Source organism: Tasmannia lanceolata, unplaced genomic scaffold, assembly GCF_043159265.1.
Source record: "Tasmannia lanceolata isolate RefF3 unplaced genomic scaffold, GAP_Taslan_0.1 ptg000013l, whole genome shotgun sequence".
Taxonomy (NCBI): domain Eukaryota; kingdom Viridiplantae; phylum Streptophyta; class Magnoliopsida; order Canellales; family Winteraceae; genus Tasmannia; species Tasmannia lanceolata.
In genome coordinates, this window is record NW_027518690.1 from 9,099,112 (window position 1) to 9,123,590 (window position 24,479).

At 37.3% G+C, this 24,479-nt stretch overlaps 1 long non-coding RNA gene across 1 annotated transcript; it reads right to left on the reverse strand.

Moving 5' to 3' along the window:
* Positions 1–2,107: 2,107 nt before the first annotated feature.
* LOC143889374 (uncharacterized) lies at positions 2,108–7,163 on the reverse strand. The gene is made up of 3 exons (XR_013254821.1): positions 7,076–7,163; positions 3,222–3,280; positions 2,108–2,598 (listed from the first exon to the last, which is right to left on the reverse strand). It is a non-coding gene; the product is annotated as an uncharacterized LOC143889374 (long non-coding RNA).
* Positions 7,164–24,479: the final 17,316 nt, after the last annotated feature.

The window sequence follows — 24,479 nt, forward strand, 5'->3', positions numbered from 1 at the left end:
AAGATACAACAGACTTTGGTTTCTCTGATTTATTTGCTTAGTTATAGTTGATTAGATGTGAAGAAATTTAGTCTGAAATCTCCAAGTTGCTTGGTTATCAGCAAATAAGTTGAGATTCATCAATGTGTAATGCATGAAGGTAAATAACAAAAGGAATTTCTTTTGATAGTTTTTGGTAGAGAAATATATGCTTAAAAATCAGATGATTGCACTATTTGCAATATGTAATGCATTAATGAGATGTCGTTACATGGGTGATTTAGAGGACGTGCTCCAACATTACGTTGGTTGTGGAATATGTGAACGTATAATGGATAATGGGTTTTATGAATAATGGGTTTGGGCCTATGTGAATGTATAAATTGTGTTGTGCGGATATTTGGCTTTATTATTTTTCTTTTTGTCATGGATCTTCATTGGACATGTGTTTCCATTGGAGTACATCTTCTCCAAATTTGGCCTAAATGTGTTAGAATCCCACTTTTTTCCACTTGCTGTTGTAGGGGACCAAATTGATTGACATTTATTTAGTAATTCTTCATTGTAAAATAACTACTATATTTGAGTTGCTATATATTTCTGTTTTGAATGGTTAGTTGCTATAGTTCACTTACAGAGTTTCCTTTCTCTTTTCTCCTTTTTAGTAATTGATTCCATTGTTTGTTGATAATTTAATTATTAATTTATGATTTATCACCACCACCACCAGATAATTATTTGCACGCCCCTTCTTTCATTGATATGACCTTTTATATGAACACAATGACATGGAATTTCTCATAGCTTGTACTTCCTTCATGCTCATTCATGTCAGCGTATTCATTTGTTAGGTGATTGTAAATCTACAATATTAATGTTTGTGAGTCTCTTTTTGCTCTTGAAGACATGAAAAAATTATTCAACCTTTTCTTCATTATGTACTTTCTGGTATCAAAGAGCAAGGCCAATCATTTTATAGATCCAGGACTATATATTTCAAAAAGATGGACATATATAGTCCTCTTAGGTGTGCTACATTGAATGGGTGACATGCCTAATTTAAAGGGGTGTATGAAGACTTTAGGTGATGGGGAATTAAACTTGTATGGCCTTAAAAGGTTATTTAGAACCTTATAAATGTAAAGGATCTTCTGTTGCCCTTTATTTAATACCTTATAAATGTAAAATTCTTTACTAAATACCTCACATTTTTAGGCTCTAACTATTTTTTAAATGATGCCACTTTATTAATGATTAAATACTGACTCACAACCGAGGAGGTTGAGAGAAGCTAGAGAATAAGGGACGGAGAAAAAGATGATACAACAATCACAATCAAAGAGGTGAATAGACGTATATCCCTAGCGAAGGGTGATCAACTCAAGCAAGACAATTGGCCTCTTCATTAGCTGACCTCGAGTATAAGGGTACAGAACTGGGTGGCCCTCCCCTATATCCAAGATCTTGTCTAACATCTTGGAGAATGTCCAAGGGTGCGGGTGCCCTTGCTTTTTTTCTAATTCATTTAATTCATCTGAGATGGCTGCACTCTCGTGCAATAGTCCTTCAGCGAAATGCCTTCTGCGATGGCCCCTAGCGAATCTCTTTTTTATATTCTTAAAACTCAAAATTCTAACATGTGGTGTTTGTCGTAGAAAAAATCATTCACATTCCAACTCTATATCCTGCAATATTTTCTATAGCTCACCGTGATTTCAATATGCCCCACATCTATAGTGACAGCTTTTCTTCTCCCTAGGCCTGGAAGCATTGACTATGGGTATTTTTGTAATATGAAAATCGCGTAACTTCGTGTACTTTTTAAGATATTAAAGTTTTTGGTCGTAGATCGTTTGGCTACTTTTTAACCTTCGCACAGTGAAAAATCCAAAACCAAAGACTTAGTCACAGAAGGTGACAAACCGATCATGAATGATTATGAAGAATAGCTCATTCCATGAATTACTCCTCTTTTCCTTTCATTCTATTCAGTTTTGAAAAGGAAAATATGACATTATTGTGGATGTTTGTTACTGTCACCCTCTTGTTTTTGTCGTTTCCAACCATCTCTCTCTCTCATATATATATGCCATTCAAATGGTTTGAAAGTTTGGCCGACATCAGCCAATGGTAAACTAAAACTGAAATGATTACATTCACTTTAAATTATAATTACATTACTTGTAAAGTTGATATCTTTATTTATTTTTACTTAGAATGAGTATAATATACTATACATTTAAATTGACTGACGGCATGACGGCATGACGGCATGTAGGGCACGATCTATGTAATACCATCCACTTGTAGATACAATCATAGTGAAAAATGTGGTTGCATGTAAGCTTTTTAAGGTTGGTATTACTTTCTTCAAATTTCTCCAAACAAATGGGACACTCGTCGTCTTGCATGGTTTGTGGTGAATACTGAATCGTCGGCAGTTCGTTCATAGCGTCCACGAGAGCATGCACGAGTCGACGCCGATCCCGATACTCAGCGATAGGGTAGTATAAAATGAATCCCACCAAAACCGTAAACGTCAGTGCCACAATCACTGATAGGGTAATAATCACCGATTTTGGGACGGGGGCCTCAGTCGCTGGATCGACATTCAAAATCCTGCCAAAAAAAAGAATATTTAGTGTCATCTACATACCCCCTTTTAAAGTACATGTTACTGCTAGGGTAAATTATGTCTCGTATGAAGCAAACAACATGTACACTAGAAATAGAAAACGAGCAAATATGTTCAGGTTCACGAAGCACTAAACCCAACTCCAAATTTAGCTAGTTTTGGGTCAAACAGTTTAGTTCCATATGGCTATCAGCAATCTCCAAAAAGGGCAATACTAGATATATTCAAATCTGGAAAATGGTTTGAATGCCAAAAAAAAAAAAACGTATTGGCCTCTATCAGATCCATGACTCTTCTCATAACTTTGAAGAAAGGATTATGATTATCACCTTCCTACTTAATTCTACATAATAACAGCAGATGGTTGGTTGAATTTACCCTAAAAACAAGTATAACTTATCAATGCTAAGAGGAACTGTTACACACTACAGAATGCAGGACAAGGGAAAAAAATATCGCAGATTAAAGCATATGGCTTAATCACATATGTATTAATAAATCAGCAGTTAACTTTTCACACGGAAAGAAATGGAAAATCCAAAGCAAAATAGCGCATGCAACAAAATTTAATGAAAAGAAAGAAAAAAAAAGAAGCAGAGATATGTACCCCATTTTTCTTCTTCTTATTCTTCTTCCCTCTCTCTCTCTCTCTTTACTGAAAGTTTACTGAGAAATGAGGACAAGAGAGCATTAATAAGGAGAAGGCCAAAAATTTATTAAGGGCAGTGATAAATTCACACCCTTGAAAGGAATAGGGGTTATTATTCTTTCAAAGAGGTAAATTTATCACTGCCCTTTATTAAATGTATCCATATAAAGCATGCTCTGTAAGATCATCCGAATTGGTTTAAAACATGAACAAATTATATAAAATTGCACTTAGGTATACTAAACACAATTTGCTAGAGGTAGATTAGACGACATTTACTTAGTTTATTGAGCTAAGGTGTATTTGATCAGATTGCAAGAACAGTATTCACATAAATGTTTCATCTCGAAGGCCAAAAAAAGAGTAAATAAGAGTAGGTACCAGAATAAAATAAAAATTAGAGTTTGAGGAAATCCTAAGATTGCAAACATGTGCCTCAGCCATTCATCCAGGAGAGGGATAAAAATGGAATTCTTCATTTAGAGTTCGGGTGGGCGGTAAAAGCACAGGAAAGAGAAAAGGATAGAGCATCCGAAAAATTCAAAAAAATCGACTATTTTCTCAGTTGCTATATAGTAATAGATAGATAGAAGCATTTGTTTACAAAAATACATTGGCAAGCTGGCAACTCCGCAGCAAAAGTGAGAAACTAAATGCTTCTTTAAATAGTCGAGGAAGCCTATTTCCACTCAATTGTTTCAATAATAACACCCTACTCTTTGCTTAGCACTTTTTAAATCAGCTTTTGAGAGCATTTTTGGAATTATAACGAACTATAGAAGTTATTGAGAAAAGTGTTCAAGCAAAGGCAAAGAGCCACCATGAATCATGGGTGAGGAAATATTTCATTTTCGATTTGAATAATGTATACAACTGTGTATTAGAGGTAGAATTTGCTTATGGAGGAATGATAGAGGCAAGGGCGCCCTTGCATAAGGAGCCAGAAAAGGGCCCTAGATTGGATCCATATCATTTTCGGTTACTTTTTAAAATCAACTGTAAAGGTAAAATCAGTTACACTTAATGATGTGGAACCAATCAAGGGCCCTCTTCGGCTCCTTATTCGAGGGTGCCCTTCCCTCTATCATTCCTCTTTTTTTTTTTTTAAAAAGAAAAGATAACCGTTCATGTGCAAAGAAGATTACAATTGGGAATCAATGGGCAAAGACAACTCGAACTGCGAAACAGATCAGTGTCTCTCAGATAAATATTTCTATCCGACTCTAGAACTGATAGTCTAAGATAGGTTTTGAATCAAGGGTGTGGGAATATCATTTCTCTACAAGCAAACATTTTCATGCACCAGTGTTAAAAAATGGGCCAGCCCCATCAAAATAAAGAACGACGTGTAAAATTGTGGACCCACCATATATACATGTACTCGGTGGAGATTGCGGGACCTACTCTACGAAAGCATGAGGCAAAAATGGTGGGCCACACCCGATGCATGGTTTTCATAGAAGGAAAAATTGCCAATTGGGGACACCAAAATACTAGAATTGTCAACGGGGGACACAATTTTGAAAAATTGTGAAAGAGGGTTGATAATCCCCTTTTGAGAGTTTGATAACCCCATTTAGAGGGTCCGTAACCCCCTTTTAGAGACTTGATAACCCCTATTTCGTCCCTCTAACAATTTTTCAAAAGTGTGCCTCCCGTTGGCAATTCTCGTATTTTGATGTCCCCCATTGGCAATTTTTCCCTACACAGAGTTGGTGGGACCCACCCTAATCAAATTAGATCACTAAGGTTAACGGGTCTTTTGGACTTTTCCATAAGGCGGTTCTCCTCTTTTCAAAGATAAGTGCATTTTGGTCCTTTACAAGTAAAAAAAATCCCCTAAGGTGTCAATTTCATTTCATTTTGATTGAAACATTTCATTCCAGTTTGAAAAATGGAACAAAAATACTCTCTATTCTGTTTCAGCCAGAATTACATTACTTTTCGGCCCGTTTCAGCTGTTTTATTCACAAAATAAAAATAAATAAATAATAGTTTCACCCCTTAACAGTCCTTTTTTTGGTTTTTTTACTGCTTTACTCTTCCTGTTGCCATTTTTTTACCGTAAAAAATTGTTTGAAGGATATTTCGCCTTTTTTCCTCCCAAACATGAAAAACCCTATACAAACCCATCTTAGCCCTATTAATTTTCTTTATTTTACTAATATGTTATGAAATGGAAATGAAACAGAATCAAGACCAGTTATCTATTGTATTCTTCATATAACTGAAAAGAGCAAAAGTGGACTCTCTTAAGATCAGTTATCTATTGTATTCTTCATAATAGAGCCATCTAAATGCGGGTATGCCACACAAGCTACAACAGCCCACCCAAAGCAACCCATGCACTGGAATATCTAGTTATCCAAGAATACTGCACAAGCCACGAAGGCCCCACCAAAGTATACTAAGTGTCAAATGCACAACTGTAATACTACTCATGCATCACACAGCATGATAAGGAAATCTATGTATACAAGTCAGCAACAGAAGTACGCACTGTGTATAGTGACATAACAAGTCAGAACCAATAGAATATACAAACACAGATTCCTCAGCCATAAAAAATGAAAGGATACATTGGCATGCCGGGTCCCAACTTACGAAGTTCAGAATAAAACCATGGAAAATGAAAGTATACATTGACATGACACCTTATACCACTGTCGTGATGAGCCGTAAAAAAAGGGTAGTACTAGGGGTGTAACTCGGGCCGGGTTGAGTCTCGTCGAGGCCAACCCAAACCCAACCTGATGCATTCCTACTTCAACCCGAACCCGACCCTCAACCCGACAAGAGTCAACCTGAACCCAACCCGCCCCCTGAATAACTCAACCCTAACCCCACCTGACCCAACTAGATCCTCTCCTTGCATTCCTTAATCCTTCCAATCCTTCCAAGAGAAACATCCATCAAATCTCTGCAACTTCGCAAAGAACAAATAGTCCCCAAAAATCATCTCCCATACAACAATGTTCTGAACCGGGATACACATTACAACAAATCCAACGGCTGCTGCAAGATGGAGGGATAAACTGCTATCAAGTTATGTGTTTTTTTATTTGACTAGACATAGCCCTCGACTTATGTGTTTTTTCATGCCCTTTATTCGAGGGTGCCCTTGCCTAGTTGCCTCTATCATTCCTCTTTTTTTTTAAAAAAAAAAGAAAAGATAACGGTTCATGTGCAAAGAAGATTACAATTGGGAATCAATGGGCAAAGACAACTCGCACTACGAAACAGATCAGTGTCTCTCAGATAAATATTTCTATCCGACTCTAGAACTGAAAAACATACCTCTATGGGCTAGTTTGGCTACCATGAATATGTTTTTCACATGGACTATTAGCTTTACCCAATGGTTAAGGAGGGTGAAAGACACGAGAGAGAGGAGAGGGTAACAAAAGCTTGAATTAACGACAAGGAAACAAAAAACTCCACCCAAAATATGATAGATTTTTGGAATTTGCTTATGGAGGAATGATAGAGGCTAGGGCGCCCTTGCATAAGGAGCCAGAAAAGGGCCCTAGATTGGATCCAAATCATTTTCTGTTACTTTTTAAAATCAATTGTAAAGATAAAATCAGTTACACTTAATGATGTGGAACCAATCAATGGCCCTTTTCCGGCTCCTTATTCAAGGGCACCCTTGCCTCTATCATTCCTCGTTTTTAAAAAATTATATATATAACAGTTCATGTGGAAAGAAGATTACAATTGCGAATCAATGGGCAGAGACAACTCGGAATATGAAACAGATCAGTGTCTCTCAAATAAATATTTCTATTCGACTCTAGAACTGAAAAACATACCTCTATGGGCTAGTTTGGCTACCATGAATATGTTCTTCACATGGACTATTAGCTTTACCCAATGGTTAACGAGGGTGGAAGAGGGATCGACACGAGAGGGAGGAGAGGATAACAAAAGCTAGAATTAAATAGAGTCTTCTACTTTGCTTTATTTGGGATTTTTGCAAAAGAAGTCTTCTAATTTGCTTTATTTGCAAATAGAGTCTTTTCCTTTTAGAATTTGCAAATTGAGTCATCAAGTTTGAGTGAATTTTGCAAATCAGGTCTTGGTATCCGTTTGCGACCAAAATACCCATGTTAATTTTTTTTTTGTCTGACTCAATGAAAGAGAACAAAATGTCATTACACGTATAAAGACAAATTACCTTATGAAAAACCAAAACACACATGATAGTCAAAGATAGGTTTTGAATCAAGGGTGTGGGAATATCATTTCTCTACAAGCAAGCATTCTCATGCACCAGTGTTAAAAAATGGGCCAGCCCCATCAAAATAAAGAATGACGTGTAAAATTGTGGACCCACCATATATACATGTACTCGGTGGAGATTGCGGGGCCTACTCTACGAAAGCATGAGGCAAAAATGGTGGGCCACACCCGATGCATGGTTTTCATAGGCGATGACTCATATAACTGAAATGGAAATGAAACAGAATCAAAACCATAGGAGATGACTCATAACTGAAAAGAGCAAAAGTGGACTCTCTTAAGATCAGTTATCTATTGTATTCTTCATAATAGAGCCATCTAAATGCGGGTATGCCACACTAGCTACAACAGCCCACCCAAAGCAACCCATGCACTGGAATACTGCACAAGCCACGAAGGCCCCACCAAAGTATACTAAGTGTCAAATGCACAACTGTAATACTACTCATGCATCACACAGCATGATAAGGAAATCTATGTATACAAGTCAGCAACAGAAGTACACATTGTGTATAGTGACATAACAAGTCAGAACCAATAGAATATACAAACACAGATTCCTCAGCCATAAAAAAATGAAAGGATACATTGGCATGCTTGGTCCCAACTTACGAAGTTGAGAATAAAACCATGGAAAATGAAAGTATACATTGACATAACACCTTATACCACTGTCGTGATGAGCCGTAAAAAAAGGGTAGTACTAGGGGTGTAACTCAGGCCGGGTTGAGTCTGGTCGAGGCCAACCCAAACCCAACCTGATGCATTCCTACTTCAACCCGAACCCGACCCTCAACCCGACAAGAGTCAACCTGAACCCAACCCGCCCCCTGAATAACTCAACCCTAACCCGACCTGACCCAACTAGATCCTCTCCTTGCATTTCTTAATCCTTCCAATCCTTCCAAGAGAAACATCCATCAAATCTCTGCAACTTCGCAAAGAACAAATAGTCCCCAAAAATCATCTCCCATACAACAATGTTCTGAACCGGGATACACATTACAACAAATCCAACGGCTGCTGCAAAATCCAAGCAAAAATAAAAAACAAGGAGTTATGAAAACCACTACCAAAGTTTCTAATCTTTTATCTGTAGAAATCCACGTGTATTGACATAGCCCACGACTTCTTCGCCAACATTTTAGGGTTTGTAATTGCTTCCATATTTTTTCACAAAGTCAACATCAGTCCTTTAACGCACCTTTTACTATCCTCTAGTTCATCTCCACCTTTGGAATTGATCAAAGGCCGTGAATGATCTTTGATCACGATGGAGAGAACTTCTTTTCTTCTTCCTCTCGTCCATTTCAGAATGTTTCTCCATCAAGCTTCTAAACTCGGTTCCGGCACTGTTCATTCTTATACTAAAAGCAATAAAAAGCGATAAAAAGATAAAAAATCTTGGGTTGATTGTCGGGTTGGGTTGCCAATGCCTCAACCATAACCCGACTCGGATTAAACTTGGGTTCCCAACCCTAATGCTAACCCGACCCGGCCTAGCATCAACCCAACCTGACAAAAAATTGGTTTCAAATCGTCGGGTTCGGGTTGAGCCCGACCCAAGTTGCACCCATAGGTAGTACAAATGGTGGGTATTGGCATTCATACCATTGTAGACTAAGCTCATCTAGGTACATATTGTTGCATTGGGATGTGATATTCATATGATACATATTGCATAAGTTTTATTGCATACATGGATCATGGCATTCCAAGTGAAACTGATAAAAGAATATCCAATGTAAAATGTGTTGTTTGTAATGTTGTTCCATATTTAAATAAGTATCAGTATATGTTAATATTTACAAAAAGATCAATTGGAATATTATTAGTTTATTTTTTCTATGATTTCACATGACATAGAAGTTTCTTTGAATCCCTATTTCGAGCATGTCTGTTTCTCCCGTCATAACTATCATCCGATCATGAATGATTATGAAGAACAGCTCATTCCATGAATTACTGCTCTTTTCCTTTCATTCTATTCAGTTTTGAAAAGGAAATTATGACATTATTGTGGATGTTTGTTGCTGTCACCCTCTTGTTTTTGTCGTTTCCAACCAGCTCTCTCTCTCTCTCTCTCTCTCTCTCTCATATATATATATATACCATTCAAATGGTTTGAATGTTTGGCCGACATCAGCTAATGGAAAAGAAGGCTAGTTAAACTAAAACTGAAATTATTACATTCACTTTAAATTGCAATTACATTACTCGTAAAGTTGATATCTTTTCTTATTTTTACTTAGAATGAGTATAATATACTATGCATTTAAATTGACTGACGGGATGACGGGATGACGGCATATAGGGCACAATGTATGTAATACTATCCACTTGTAGATACAACCATAGTGAAAAATGTGGTTGCATGAGAGCTTTTTAAGGTTGGTATTACTTTCTTCAAATTTCTCCAAACAAATGGGACATTCATCGTCTTGCATGGTTTCTGGTGAATATTGAATCGTCGGCAGTTCTTTCATAGCATCCTCGAGGGCATCCATGAGTCGACGCCGATCCCGATACTCAGCGATAACGTAGTATAAAATGATCCCCACCAAAACCGTAAGCGTCAGGGCCACAATCACTGATAGGGTAATAATCACCGATTTTGGGACGGGGGCCTCAGTCGTTTGTTCGACAACCCAATTTTTCCTGGCCAAAAAGAGAATATTTAGTGTCATCTACATACCCCCTTTTAAAGTACATGCTACTGCTAGGGTAAATTATGTCTCGTATGAAGCAAACTACATGTACACTAGAAAATAAATAGAAAACAAGCAAATATGTTCAAGTTCACGAAGCACTAAACCCAACTCTAAATTTAGCTAGTTTTGGGTCAAACAGTTTAGTTCCATATGGTTATCAGCAATCTCCAAAAAGGGCAATACTAGATATATTCAAATCTGGAAAATGGTTTGAATGCCCAAAAAAAAAAAAAAAAAAACGTATTGGCCTCTTGCAGATCCATGACTGTTCTCATAACTTTGAAGAAAGGATTATGGTTTTCACCTTCCTACTTAATTCTACACAATAACAGCAGATGGTTGGTTGAATTTACCCTAAAAACAAGAATAACTTATCAATGCTAAGAGGAACTGTTACACACTACAGAATGCAGAACAAGGCAAAAAAATATCGCATCTAGATGAAAAAAGAGGAGGAAAAGAAGAGAGATCTAGATTTTTCAATTATAAAGACAAATATAAATACACAATAATGACACTTTTCAAATAGGTCCAGTAAAATCAAAATCTCTGGCTATTTCCTAATTTATGGATACTTCTTTGTATCACATATGAAAATGAAACAGATCAAAGGCTACTGCTGCGGCAGATTAAAGCATATGGTTTAATCACATATGTATTAATAAATCAGCAGTTAACTTTTCACACAGAAAGAAATGGAAAATCCAAAGCAAAATAGCGCATACAACAAAATTTAATGAAAAGAAAGGAAAAAGAAGCAGATATATGTACTCCATTCTTCTTGTTCTTCTTCTTTTGGAGGATCGAACAAAGTTTGTCTCATTCAATTAATTCATGTGAGAGGGATATGCTAGGGACCATCACAGAAGGCATTTTGTAGGCAGGCTTTTTCATGAGAGAGTAGCCACCTCATATGAAGTGCTTGCTCTCTCATGCAACAGCCTCTACATGAAATGCCTTTTGCGATGGTCCCTATCAAATAATAAACATAAAAAGTGATCATGATGGAAAACCTTTTTTTTTCTTTTTTTGGAAGGATAATAATGATAGATCGGGTTGGCAGAAATGCCTTCTGCTCATTTAGTGGTAGAAAATAGGGTTCATGTCTAAAGAAACATCGCATGCATGCATACATAACATGAAGAAATAAGGATAATTGCTAAGGTGTTTGTAAGCTGCTTCCTTTAATTTTTTCTCTACGAATCGAAAGGTTAGGATCATCCTATGTAGATGATTTTTGGGTATGACCTATTTACTCTGAGCATAACTACTAAAAACATCTCCGTAGTATGATCTAACTCTTTGATATGTCATATGATGTCTTCTATTTGTAGATTGAAGGTTTAGGATCATCCTATGAATATGATTTTATAGGGAAGGCCTATTTACATTGGGCCCAACAAATAAACGTTTTGGATTTCAAATAACGTGGGCTCAAATATGTTTTTATAAAAAATAAAAACATGTTATATGGTCTCCGCATGTAGGCCCATGTGCATGCATTTTTTATATTTTTTTTGGACATAGTGGGCCTACTGTTCAGGGATAAAAACATTCAGTTGTTGGGCCCACCATATAGTTGGGTTTTGATTGAGAATTAGAGTAATTTATTAAGGGCAGTGATAAATTCACACCCTTGAAAGGAATAGGGGTTACTATTCTTTCAAGGAGGTAATTTTATCACTGCCCTTTATTAAATGTATCAATATAAAGCATGCTCTGTAAGATCATCCGGATTGGTTTAAAACATGAACAAATTATATAAAATTGCACTTAGGTATACTAAACACAATTTGCTAGAGGTAGATTAGACGACATTTACTTAGTTTATAGAGCTAAGGTGTATTTGATAAGATTGCAAGAACAGTATTCACATAAATGTTTCATATCGAAGGCCAAAAAAAGAGTACCAGAATAAAATAAAAATTAGAGTTTGAGGAAATCCTAAGATTGCAAACATGTGCCTCAGCCATTCATCCAGGAGAGGGATAAAAATGGAATTCTTCATTTAGAGTTCGGGTGGGCGGTAAAAGCACAGGAAAGAGAAAAGGATAGAGCATCCGAAAAATTCAAAAAAATCGACTATTTTCTCAGTTGCTATATAGTAATAGATAGATAGAAGCATTTGTTTACAAAAATACATTGGCAAGCTGGCAACTCCGCAGCAAAAGTGAGAAACTAAATGCTTCTTTAAATAGTCGAGGAAGCCTATTTCCACTCAATTGTTTCAATAATAACACCCTACTCTTTGCTTAGCACTTTTTAAATCAGCTTTTGAGAGCATTTTTGGAATTATAACGAACTATAGAAGTTATTGAGAAAAGTGTTCAAGCAAAGGCAAAGAGCCACCATGAATCATGGGTGAGGAAATATTTCATTTTCGATTTGAATAATGTATACAACTGTGTATTAGAGGTAGAATTTGCTTATGGAGGAATGATAGAGGCAAGGGCGCCCTTGCATAAGGAGCCAGAAAAGGGCCCTAGATTGGATCCATATCATTTTCGGTTACTTTTTAAAATCAACTGTAAAGGTAAAATCAGTTACACTTAATGATGTGGAACCAATAAGGGCAAAGAAGATTACAATTGGGAATCAATGGGCAAAGACAACTCGGACTACGAAACAGATCAGTGTCTCTCATATAAATATTTCTATCCGACTCTAGAACTGATAGTCTAAGATAGGTTTTGAATCAAGGGTGTGGGAATATCATTTCTCTACAAGCAAACATTCTCATGCACCAGTGTTAAAAAATGGGCCAGCCCCATCAAACTAAAGAACGACGTGTAAAATTGTGGACCCACCATATATACATGTACTCGGTGGAGATTGCGGGACCTACTCTACGAAAGCATGAGGCAAAAATGGTGGGCCACACCCGATGCATGGTTTTCATAGAAGGAAAAATTGCCAATTGGGGACACCAAAATACTAGAATTGTCAACGGGGGACACAATTTTGAAAAATTGTTAAAGAGGGTTGATAATCCCCTTTTGAGAGTTTGATAACCCCATTTAGAGGGTCCATAACCCCCTTTTAGAGACTTGATAACCCCTATTTCGTCCCTCTAACAATTTTTCAAAAGTGTGCCTCCCGTTGGCAATTCTCGTATTTTGATGTCCCCCATTGGCAATTTTTCCCTACACAGAGTTGGTGGGACCCACCCTAATCAAATTAGATCACTAAGGTTAACGGGTCTTTTGGACTTTTCCATAAGGCGGTTCTCCTCTTTTCAAAGATAAGTGCATTTTGGTCCTTTACAAGTAAAAAAAATCCCCTAAGGTGTCAATTTCATTTCATTTTGATTGAAACATTTCATTCCAGTTTGAAAAATGGAACAAAAATACTCTCTATTCTGTTTCAGCCAGAATTACATTACTTTTCGGCCCGTTTCAGCTGTTTTATTCACAAAATAAAAATAAATAAATAATAGTTTCACCCCTTAACAGTCCTTTTTTTGGTTTTTTTACTGCTTTACTCTTCCTGTTGCCATTTTTTTACCGTATTAAAATTGTTTGAAGGATATTTCGCCTTTTTTCCTCCCAAACATGAAAAACCCTATACAAACCCATCTTAGCCCTATTAATTTTCTTTATTTTACTAATATGTTATGAAATGGAAATGAAACAGAATCAAGACCAGTTATCTATTGTATTCTTCATATAACTGAAAAGAGCAAAAGTGGACTCTCTTAAGATCAGTTATCTATTGTATTCTTCATAATAGAGCCATCTAAATGCGGGTATGCCACACAAGCTACAACAGCCCACCCAAAGCAACCCATGCACTGGAATATCTAGTTATCCAAGAATACTGCACAAGCCACGAAGGCCCCACTAAAGTATACTAAGTGTCAAATGCACAACTGTAATACTACTCATGCATCACACAGCATGATAAGGAAATCTATGTATACAAGTCAGCAACAGAAGTACGCACTGTGTATAGTGACATAACAAGTCAGAACCAATAGAATATACAAACACAGATTCCTCAGCCATAAAAAATGAAAGGATACATTGGCATGCCGGGTCCCAACTTACGAAGTTCAGAATAAAACCATGGAAAATGAAAGTATACATTGACATGACACCTTATACCACTGTCGTGATGAGCCGTAAAAAAAGGGTAGTACTAGGGGTGTAACTCGGGCCGGGTTGAGTCTCGTCGAGGCCAACCCAAACCCAACCTGATGCATTCCTACTTCAACCCGAACCCGACCCTCAACCCGACAAGAGTCAACCTGAACCCAACCTGCCCCCTGAATAACTCAACCCTAACCCAACCTGACCCAACTAGATCCTCTCCTTGCATTTCTTAATCCTTCCAATCCTTCCAAGAGAAACATCCATCAAATCTCTGCAACTTCGCAAAGAACAAATAGTCCCCAAAAATCATCTCCCATACAACAATGTTCTGAACCGGGATACACATTACAACAAATGTGGTTGCTGCTGCAAGATGGAGGGATAAACTGCTATCAAGTTATGTGTTTTTTTATTTGACTAGACATAGCCCTCGACTTATGTGTTTTTTCATGCCCTTAATGAGACTTTTGTTTCAACCTATCATGTTAAAGAAATCAAATGGTTTAGATAAAAAGAGTACTCCTCACGAGGATCAACACCAAATCCAACGGCTGCTGCAAAATCCAAGCAAAAATAAAACACAAGGAGTTATGAAAACCACTACCAAAGTTTCTAATCTTTTATCTGTAGAAATCCACGTGTATTGACATAGCCCTCGACTTCTCCGCCAACAGTTTAGGGTTTGTAATTGCTTCCTTATTTTTTCACAAAGTCAACATCAGTCCTTTAACGCACCTTTTACTATCCTCTAGTTCATCTCCACCATTGAAATTGATCAAAGGCCGTGAATGATCTTTGATCACGATGGAGAGAACTTCTTTTCTTCTTCCTCTCGTCCATTTCAGAATGTTTCTCCATCAAGCTTCTAAACTCGGTTTCGGCACTGTTCATTCTTATACTAAAAGCATAAAAAGACAAAAAATCTTGGGTTGATTATCGGGTTGGGTTGCCAACGCCTCAACCATAACCCGACAAGAATTAAACTCAGGTTCCCAACCCTAATGCTAACCCGACCCGGCCTAGCATCAACCCAACCCGACAAAAATCGGGTTCAACTCGTCGGGTTCGGGTTGAGCCCGACCCAAGTTGCACCCATAGGTAGTACAAATGGTGGGTATTGGCATTCATACCTTTCTCGACTAAGCTCATCTAGGTACATATTGTTGCATTGGGATGTGATATTCATATGATACATATTGCATAAGTTTTTTTTCTTTAAATAAGTTTATTGCATGCATGGATCGTGGCATTCCAAGTGAAACTGATAAAAGAATATCCAATGAAAAATGTGCTGTTTGTAATGTTGTTCCATATTTTAATAAGTATTAGTATATGTTAATATTTACAAGAAGATAAATTGGAATATTATTAGTTTATTTTTTCTATGATTTCACATGACATAGAAGTTTCTTTTCCCAGCTCAGTTTCCTCAGTTGAAACTCATCCCTTATATATTTTCAGATGCAATAAAATGTGCTGTTTGTAATGCTGTTCAATATAGTAATAAGTATTAGTATATGTTAATATTTTCAGATGCAATAAAATGTGCCGAAATCCCAAATGTATTAAAATGATCTATTCATTGAAAATATTTTTCATGTTTCTAGGACGTGCATGGATTTCCATATAGTGTAGACGTGACCATAACACAAATTGAAGATCCTGAGATGCCTGTCTTCTTGGATGGCCCAAGACCTAAATTGAATAAGCTAAAAAAATAAATCAAATTTACAAGTTGCAAAGAGAGGATGATGTTCTTGTCTTCGTGGACGACCCTAACAAAAATTGAATGACCTTCAAAATCAAACAGCTTAACTTGAAGTATATAATAGAATCACCATCTTTATTTCCTGTGAATTTCTTCATAATTCTCCAAACAAATTGAACACTCGACTTCTCGCACTGTTACTGCTGAATACTGGATCGTGGGCAATTTTATCACCTTGTAGGCACTAATGAGTCAATCCCGATACTTAGCGGCAAAGTAGACTAAGGAACACCCCAAAAAACATAATTATTGCGGTCGCAACCATTACTGGGATGCTTAGGAGGTGGTACTCAAAAGGAATTTTCCTAAAAAAAAAACAATATTTGGAGTCACTCAAATACTGTATGACCAATCGGTTGTCAAAATACCAAACAAACAGTGCCCAAGAGGGGGCTACTACACTCACAGCTCACTTGCATCACCACCTGAGCTGCGCTACCGCTTCGCCTCATTAGGAGGTCGAACCAAGGACCTATGGAAGTCGGGCTGCCCCGTCCCCATGGAAACGTAATGGTGTCCTGAGGGAGGAGTTTAGAGGCCTTATAGCAGCACAGACCTCTTTTTCTTTCAAGTAGCAAAGAGGAAAATTTAAGAAATGTCAATAGAAATAAAACTATAGGAAAAAAAGTAAAACATACCTTATGACTTTGTTCATGGACCAAGTATGATAAGACAAATGGCCCTTACAATCCAACAATAAGTAAAACATACCTCGTGAATTCTTCTTCCTCTTCTTCTTCTTCTTCTCTCTCTTCTAGTCTATCCCGCTCTCTTCTGCCCCCCTTTATAATATTTCTTATTTCCACATTTTCTTTCTTCTGTTTTGCATCATTTTCAAACATTGCACTCTCTTCTTCCTCCTCTATCGTTTTGTTTTAATTGCAGTGGAAATGGGAGAGCTTCGATGGAGACACATCAACATGATCTGGAGCTTCTATATGAAGCTATGCTCACTATTACATAGTGGACCCAATATGTAAAGGATCTTGACAGTTTATCTGACGTTAGATAACCAGGTGGTTAGCAATCAAATTCAACATCGTGAATGATCTATTAAGCAATTAATGGTTCTATTTTAGGTACTCGGAAAAATCATATGCCTTTAGTTGCAAAATGCTTTGAGATTTTCTCACTGGCACCAAAAGTGGGAAACTGGATACTAGTTTAAATAATTAAGGAAGCCTATTCCCACTCCTTGGTTTCAGTAATAATACCCCACTATTCGCACTTTTAAATAGGTTGTTTAGAGAATTTGCACGGCAATTTAGTGGAATGCCTTTTGGGGGCTTACTTTTGCACCAGAGAAAACCCACATAGACTAACTTTTTGGCAGAATTTGTCTTGTTTATTAATTCATCCGAGGTTGTTGTTCTCTTATGCAAAATGGATTTCCCGAAATTGCCTAACAAAGCCCTTTCTTAGAATTATAACAAACTTTACAAGCTTTATTAAGAAAAAGAATACAGGGTTTCTTTTGTATTCTAATGCTAACCAGAAAACTAGCATCCTTGATTTAGTTTATTCTGATGTATGTGGCCCTATGACTGTGAAAACTCTTAGTGGTGCATTGTATTTTGTTTCTTTTTTTTTATGATGCATCCAGGAAAGTTTTGACCTATGCTATGAATAACAAAGATTAAGTGTTTGAAATCTTTCAGAGGTTTCATGTTATGGTTGAGGGGCAAACGTCGAAGGCATTGAAATGTCTCTGCTCGGATAATGGCGGCGAGTACACCTCAAGAAAGTACAAGGATTATTGTGTGAAGCATGGCATTAGACATGAGAAGACCGTCCCTTACACGCCACAGCACAATAGTGTTGCAGAAAGAATGAACCACACAATAGTGGATAGAATTAGAAGTATGCTTTCATCTGTTGGGCTACCTAAGGAGTTTTGAGGTGAAGCCATGTGTACAACGTGCTACTTGATAAATCGATCTCCTTCATCGCCATTAGAAGGAGAGGTGCTAGAAAGAGTATGGGCAGACAAAGATGTGTCCTACTTACACTTACGAGTGTTTGGATGCAAGGCCTTTATGCGTGTACCTAAGGAGAATCGAAGCAAGCTGGATGACAAGGCAACCTAATGTGTATTTTTGGGTTATGGTGATGATGAATTTGGGTACAAGTTGTGGGATCCCAAGGCCAAGAAGTTGCATAGAAGTCGCGATGTCCATCATCAAGATATGTCTCTCATAGAAAGGGAAAGAAAGGCGTCAACAAGATATCCATCATCAGAGTATGTGATTCTCACATAAGCTAAACCTGAAAACTTCAAAGAAGCTATGACACATAAGCATAAGGAACAGTGGCAGAAGGCTAAGCAAAAAGGGATCAATTCCTTGCATAAGAACAAAACCCATGAGTTGGTTGAATTGCAAAGAGTCGAAAAGCTTTGAAGAACAAGTGGGTATTCAAAGTGAATAATCAAGATGACAAGAAGAATATGAAGTAGAAAGCAAGGCAAGTTGTGAAAGGATTTAGGCAGGAAAAAGGTATTGATTTTGATGAAATCTTTTCTCCCGTGGTGAATATGTCCTCTATTCGCACTATCCTAAGTCTAGCTGCTAGTCTAGACTTAGAAATTGAACCACTAGATGTCAAGACAACTTTCCTACATGGAGACTTGATTGAAGAAATCTACATGAAACAGCCAGAAGGACTTCATGTAAAGGGCAAACATCACATTGTTTGTAGGTTGAAGAAGAGTTTGTATGGGCTGAAGCAAGCTCCAAGACAGTGGTATCAGAGCCAGATACGTGGTAACCCCGGTGTAGACTCCGAGGATGGAAATATCCCTCGGGGAAGATCTCGGTAACCCTGGTAAGCCATCGAGCACGGAAAAATCCCTTGGGGGAGATCTTGTAGTTCCCACCTTGCCTCCGCATGGAGGGGCGAGATTGTCCACGGTGCTTCCACGTGGAGGTGGAGATTGTTGGGGGGTTTCACTTGAAAGAAATTAATCCACATCGGATAAGTGAGTGGAAGTGGATGGGCTTAAAAGGATTCGGGCACCCTCCCCTTAATGGCTAGCTTTGAGAAAAATACGGAAAGTGGATAGCTGCAAAACTTATCTATGTGAAAAGGGCACCTTTGCTCATATCATCAAAAGACGCACCAATCTTAAAAAGGTAGAGGGCAAAAGACCCTATAGCCCTTCCTGACACCATTAGAGTCCAACATCAATTATTCTCTTTCTAGATTTGAATATTTAATTATTTCTTAAGTCCCTTTCTCTCCTGAAATTTTATATTAGTATACCGGCCATGTTATCAAGGAAATCCTATTATTAAGCACCCTCACCCTCACGTTATTACGAACTACCACATTATCAAGGAAACCCTATTAGCAACCTCTCTCTCTTACAGATCCATTTAAGCTTCTAACCCTCACCCTCACATTATTACAAACTGCCACGTTATCAAGGAAACCCTATTAGCAACCTCTCTATCAAACAGATCCATTTAAGCTTCTACACTGCATAGGCCCGTCGTTACCAATGAACGTAAACTCAGAAACGACAACATTACTAAGAATATACCAGCAACGTTTCTCGGCCAATCGTTGCCAACAAACGAAAACCCTAAACTCAGAAACAACAACGCTATTAAGAATATACCAGCAACATTCCTCAGCCGGTCATTACCGACGAACGGAAACCCTAAACTCATAAACGACAACGTTATTAACAATATATCGTGTCGGCCTGTCGTTCCAACGAATGGAAACCCTAAACTCAGAAACAACAATGTTATTAAGAATATACTTGCAATGTTCCTCCACCCGTCGTTGCCAATGAACGGAAACTGCAACGTTATTAAATTTACCGCCGTGCGTTAAGCGATTACTTCGCTGTCCGGCAAGGTTATTCACTAGTCGACCCGTACTTTTAAATAACTTGAACCCAAAACCGAAACGTTCCGAAACTGAAATCGGCGAAATGTCCCAAATTTTGGCCAAAATTTCAGAAATTTCATCAATTTCTACGAAATTTAAAAAACTATATTATTTTTTTAATCCTTTCCTAAATTTCAGCTGGAATTACTGAAATTTTGGCCCAAAAAAGGGGATTTGATTTCCTTTGTCTTTACCAAATTCACCTGAAATTTCGGGATTTCGGCAAAAGTTTTGGTTTCGGCTTGGTTCGAAATTACCCCCGAAACCGAAATTTAAAACCTTGGTTGCTATCACCAAATTGTATTTTATTTATAACATAAATGAAAAATCTAAAACTCAAAGAGCAATAAACGCATATCGGTGATAGCAACCAATGCATGGGGGCACCCTTTCATCTGGTTTTTGCTTAGAATTCTCCATCAGGTGAAATTTGCTTACTAGCTATGGAAATCTTCCCAGGGTAAGGCAAGAGTTTGAAATCTTGCCAAACATGACCCATAAATTCACAAAATTACCGTAGTAACCATGACCTGAAGAATTTGATGGATCAAATTTTATCAGATGGTAATAAAATGCGTGATTCTTGTTAAACTTTTAAAATTTAGACTACATGTGTTTCGATCAAAGCCTAATAGAACAAGAGGAAAAACCACGGGGACCTAAGGTGTAATTTCATTTCATTTTGGCTGAAACATTTCGTTCCATTCTGAAATATGGAACAAAAACACTATCTTTTCCGTTTTGGCCCGAATTTCATACGTTTCGACCCATTTCAGCCCTTTTTCACTCTATTAAAATTGTTAGAAGGGTACTTCTCATCCCCCCACACGGAAACAAAAAATCCACCCAAAACATGATAGATTATTTTCCTTATTTTTTAGCCACTTTTCACCTCTACTAGTTCTCCTTCTCCCACCAGGCCTACCCTCGTCTCACCTCTTGAGAAACTAATTTATCATGAAAAAAATAATTCATGGTTGCCAAACATAACCTATAAAGTCACAAAATTAATGTAGTCATAAACCAAGACCTAAACAATTTGATGGATCAAATTTTATCAGATGGTAATAAAATGTGTGATTCTTGTTAAACTTTTAAAATTTAGACTACATGTGATTCGATCAAAGCCTAATAGAACAAGAGGAAAAACCACGGGGACCTAAGGTGTCAATTTCATTTCATTTTGGCTGAAACATTTCGTTCCATTCTCAAAAATGGAACAGAAACACGCTATTCCATTTTGGGCAGAATTTTGTTACGTTTCAACCCATTTCAGCTCCTTTTTTTACTGTATTAAAATTGTTAGAAGGATATTTTTCATCTCCCCATTTTAAAATTTAGACTACATGTGATTCGATCAAAGCCTAATAGAACAAGCGGAAAAACCAGGGGGACCTAAGGTGTCAATTTCATTTCATTTTTGCTAAAACATTTTGTTCCATTCTGAAAAATGGAACAAAAACACTCTCTATTCCGTTTTGGCAAGAATTTCGTTATGTTTCGACCCATTTAAGCCCTTTTTTTATTGTATTAAAATTGTTAGAAGGATATTTTTCATCTACACCCCCTTCCCCCAAACATTAAAACCCCTATATAAACCCATCTAAACCCTATTAATTTTCTTTCTTTTATTGATATTTGTAATAAATTTAATGTTTTTAGTAATAGAATGTGCTTCTATTAATTTTGGTTCATATAACGATTTCTTATATGTTTCGAGCAACATTTTTAGATTTTTAAAAAAAGTTCTCCTTATATCATCTTTTCTAAAACAAATCGTGGAAGTAGCCAGAACACCAAAACGATGCTTTCCATTGCCCAAAACGAAGCGGCAAACAAAACCAAATTGAGACCAGAGAAGAGAAAAAGAGATGACTTTCTTAGTAATCAGTTATATGATGTATTCTTTATAATAGAGTCAGGTAAAAATTCTTGGAAAATTTTTGAACATATATACATACCTAGTTGAAACAACTTGATCAGAGAAGTATCCCATAAAAAATTCTTCTACTATTAGAGTGTCAATGGATCAACTTCGAATCAGATCTACCTATGCCTTGGTCACGATGATCTGTTCAGATCCCTTATCGGATCCTATTTTCTATGTCTGGGTCATGATCTATCTTCACTCGAACTGTCCATCAGAGTGTCCTAGGTCCGACTTTCATGGTATACAATTAGGGCTTAAGTTTAAGATAAGTGAAAAATACATATTAAGGATATTAGGATTGTTTTCACTGGCCAAATTTTTGTTGGAGTTCCACGCAAAAGCAAATAGTCCCACATCGGATAAGTGAAATGGCTGGGGATGGGTTATAAGGGAATGGGCACCCTCCCTCCAACAACTAGCTTTTAGGGGTGAGTTCTACTTGGTTAAATTCCCTAGCAAATGGTGTCAGAGGGAATGTCCTCGGAGAAGATCTCGGAAACCCCAGTGTAGTATCTCATGGTTCCCACGTTGTCACCGCGTGGAGGGGCGAGATTGTCCACGTTGCTTCTACGTAGAGGGGGAGATTATTGGGGTTCCATTCAAAAGCAAATAGTCCCAAATCGGATAAGTCAAATGGATGGGGATGGGTTATAAGGGATTGGGCACCCTCCCTCTAACACCTAGTTTTTAGGGTTGAGTTCTACCCGGTTAGATTCCCTACAATTTTTTCCACAATCTTCCATGACGACGAGCTCCACTACGTCCCCATCCTTGGAACCGACCCTCTGATTTATTCTGTTTGAGAAAGTCAGAACGTAAACAAGAAATAGTTGCTGTGCATAGCTCGAGGAGAGAGAAGTGGTAAATTTTTTATATCTTGGTTTTGAGTGTAGGTTTAACAAGAAATTGGTATTTAAGTGAAATATGATCAATGAAAATTTAAGTGAAGAAAAAGTATTTACTATTTTGGGTAAATTTTATTGCTTCTAGTAATTTCCAGTTATTGGTCTCCTCTCCTTTGTCCACTTACAATTACAATGCCCAAATTATATTTTTTAAAGTATATTTTGAGTTTTCCTTAATTTTTCTTATTTATTCATTGTGTTGGTATAGGTTGAAGGCTGCTATATTCTTCATTTTTTTGCACTCCCCCTTATGTCAGGCAACCACATGTCCTTGGGCCTATTCCAATCATACATCCCGTGCCTAAGATAAAGGACCCCAAAAATTAATAGATTATTTTGTTTTTTCTTGGTAGAACCCTAAACAAGGCTTGGTCGATCTGGCTACTGAGAACAGTTACTCTTACTTCTCTGTAATTTCCTTTTTCATTATTATTATTATTTTGATGGGTAAGCTGGGGTTTGCTGGGGCCCTTACTTGTTTATTTGATAAAGAGAAAGATGATACAATTATGGATACAATAAACCATCCCTAACTCGTAACATAAAAGAGAGGGAGATCGAAAATTCAAGATAGGCGAGCACTAAGCCTAGAGATAGAAATGCTTAATATTCCTGAGTCACATAATCAGCTAATTTGATAGGAGTATGTTGGGCTCTTTGAGAGCGTCTTGGCCTAGTTTTCTTGGAAACTTCCTGCCATGGTTTATTTGATTCCTCTAGTTGTGGACTCTCTTCTTCATTGTCCTCTTGCAGTCTTGCTCAATTGGGATCAGATTGACTAGATGATGCTACTCGATCAATGAGAAAGAAGTAAAAATAGCAAATATGATGCCACAAATGGTAAATGGGCCAGACATGTTTCATAACAACGGACCAGATTACATACACATGGCACATGTAAGGGTGTGTGGTAAGAGGCTAAGAACCATCATCTTGCATCATCTTACTGTATTTGGGATGAGCATAATGAAGAAAACTTACAATTTCTCTGTGATTTCGGTCTCCTCAATGAGAGAGAAGTAAAAATAGCAATCATGAAACCAAAAATGGCAAATGGCCAGACATGTATCATATCAACGGACCAGATTACATACGCGTAGCACATGTGAGAATTTAGGTAAGTCTTGGGATTAGTGATTTTAGGATTAGTTTCCTTTTATCCATTTGTTTTCAATTTCTAGCTAGTTCTTTGTTAGGTAAGACTTGGGATTATCTTATTTTATATTTGCCTGTGGACATGTTGAGATTATGATTATATTATCTTATGGTGGACTTTACTTTAATGTTGGATTTCATTTCCGCTTCATTGTTGTATTTCGGTTAACGGGCCGAGCTCTGGGCCTTTAAAATCCAGGCCATTACAGCTGCTATCTTCCCCATTTTTATTTCTGAGCTCTCCATACCCCAGGTAACAACATGCCCTTGGGCCTATCCCAATTGCACATCCCACGCACCTAAGACAAAGGACTACAAAAATTCGTAGAAGAGATTTTTCTTGGTAGAACCCTAAACAAGGGTTGGTGGATCTAAGGGGTTATGATCATTTGATTTAAGTATTCAGCACTTGGCTAAAATTATGGTTGACGTTTAAATCAACTAATTAGACTGCATACACGAGGCAGAGTATTTGCTTAAAATGTTATTATTTGCTTAAAATGTCGTGAGTACATAG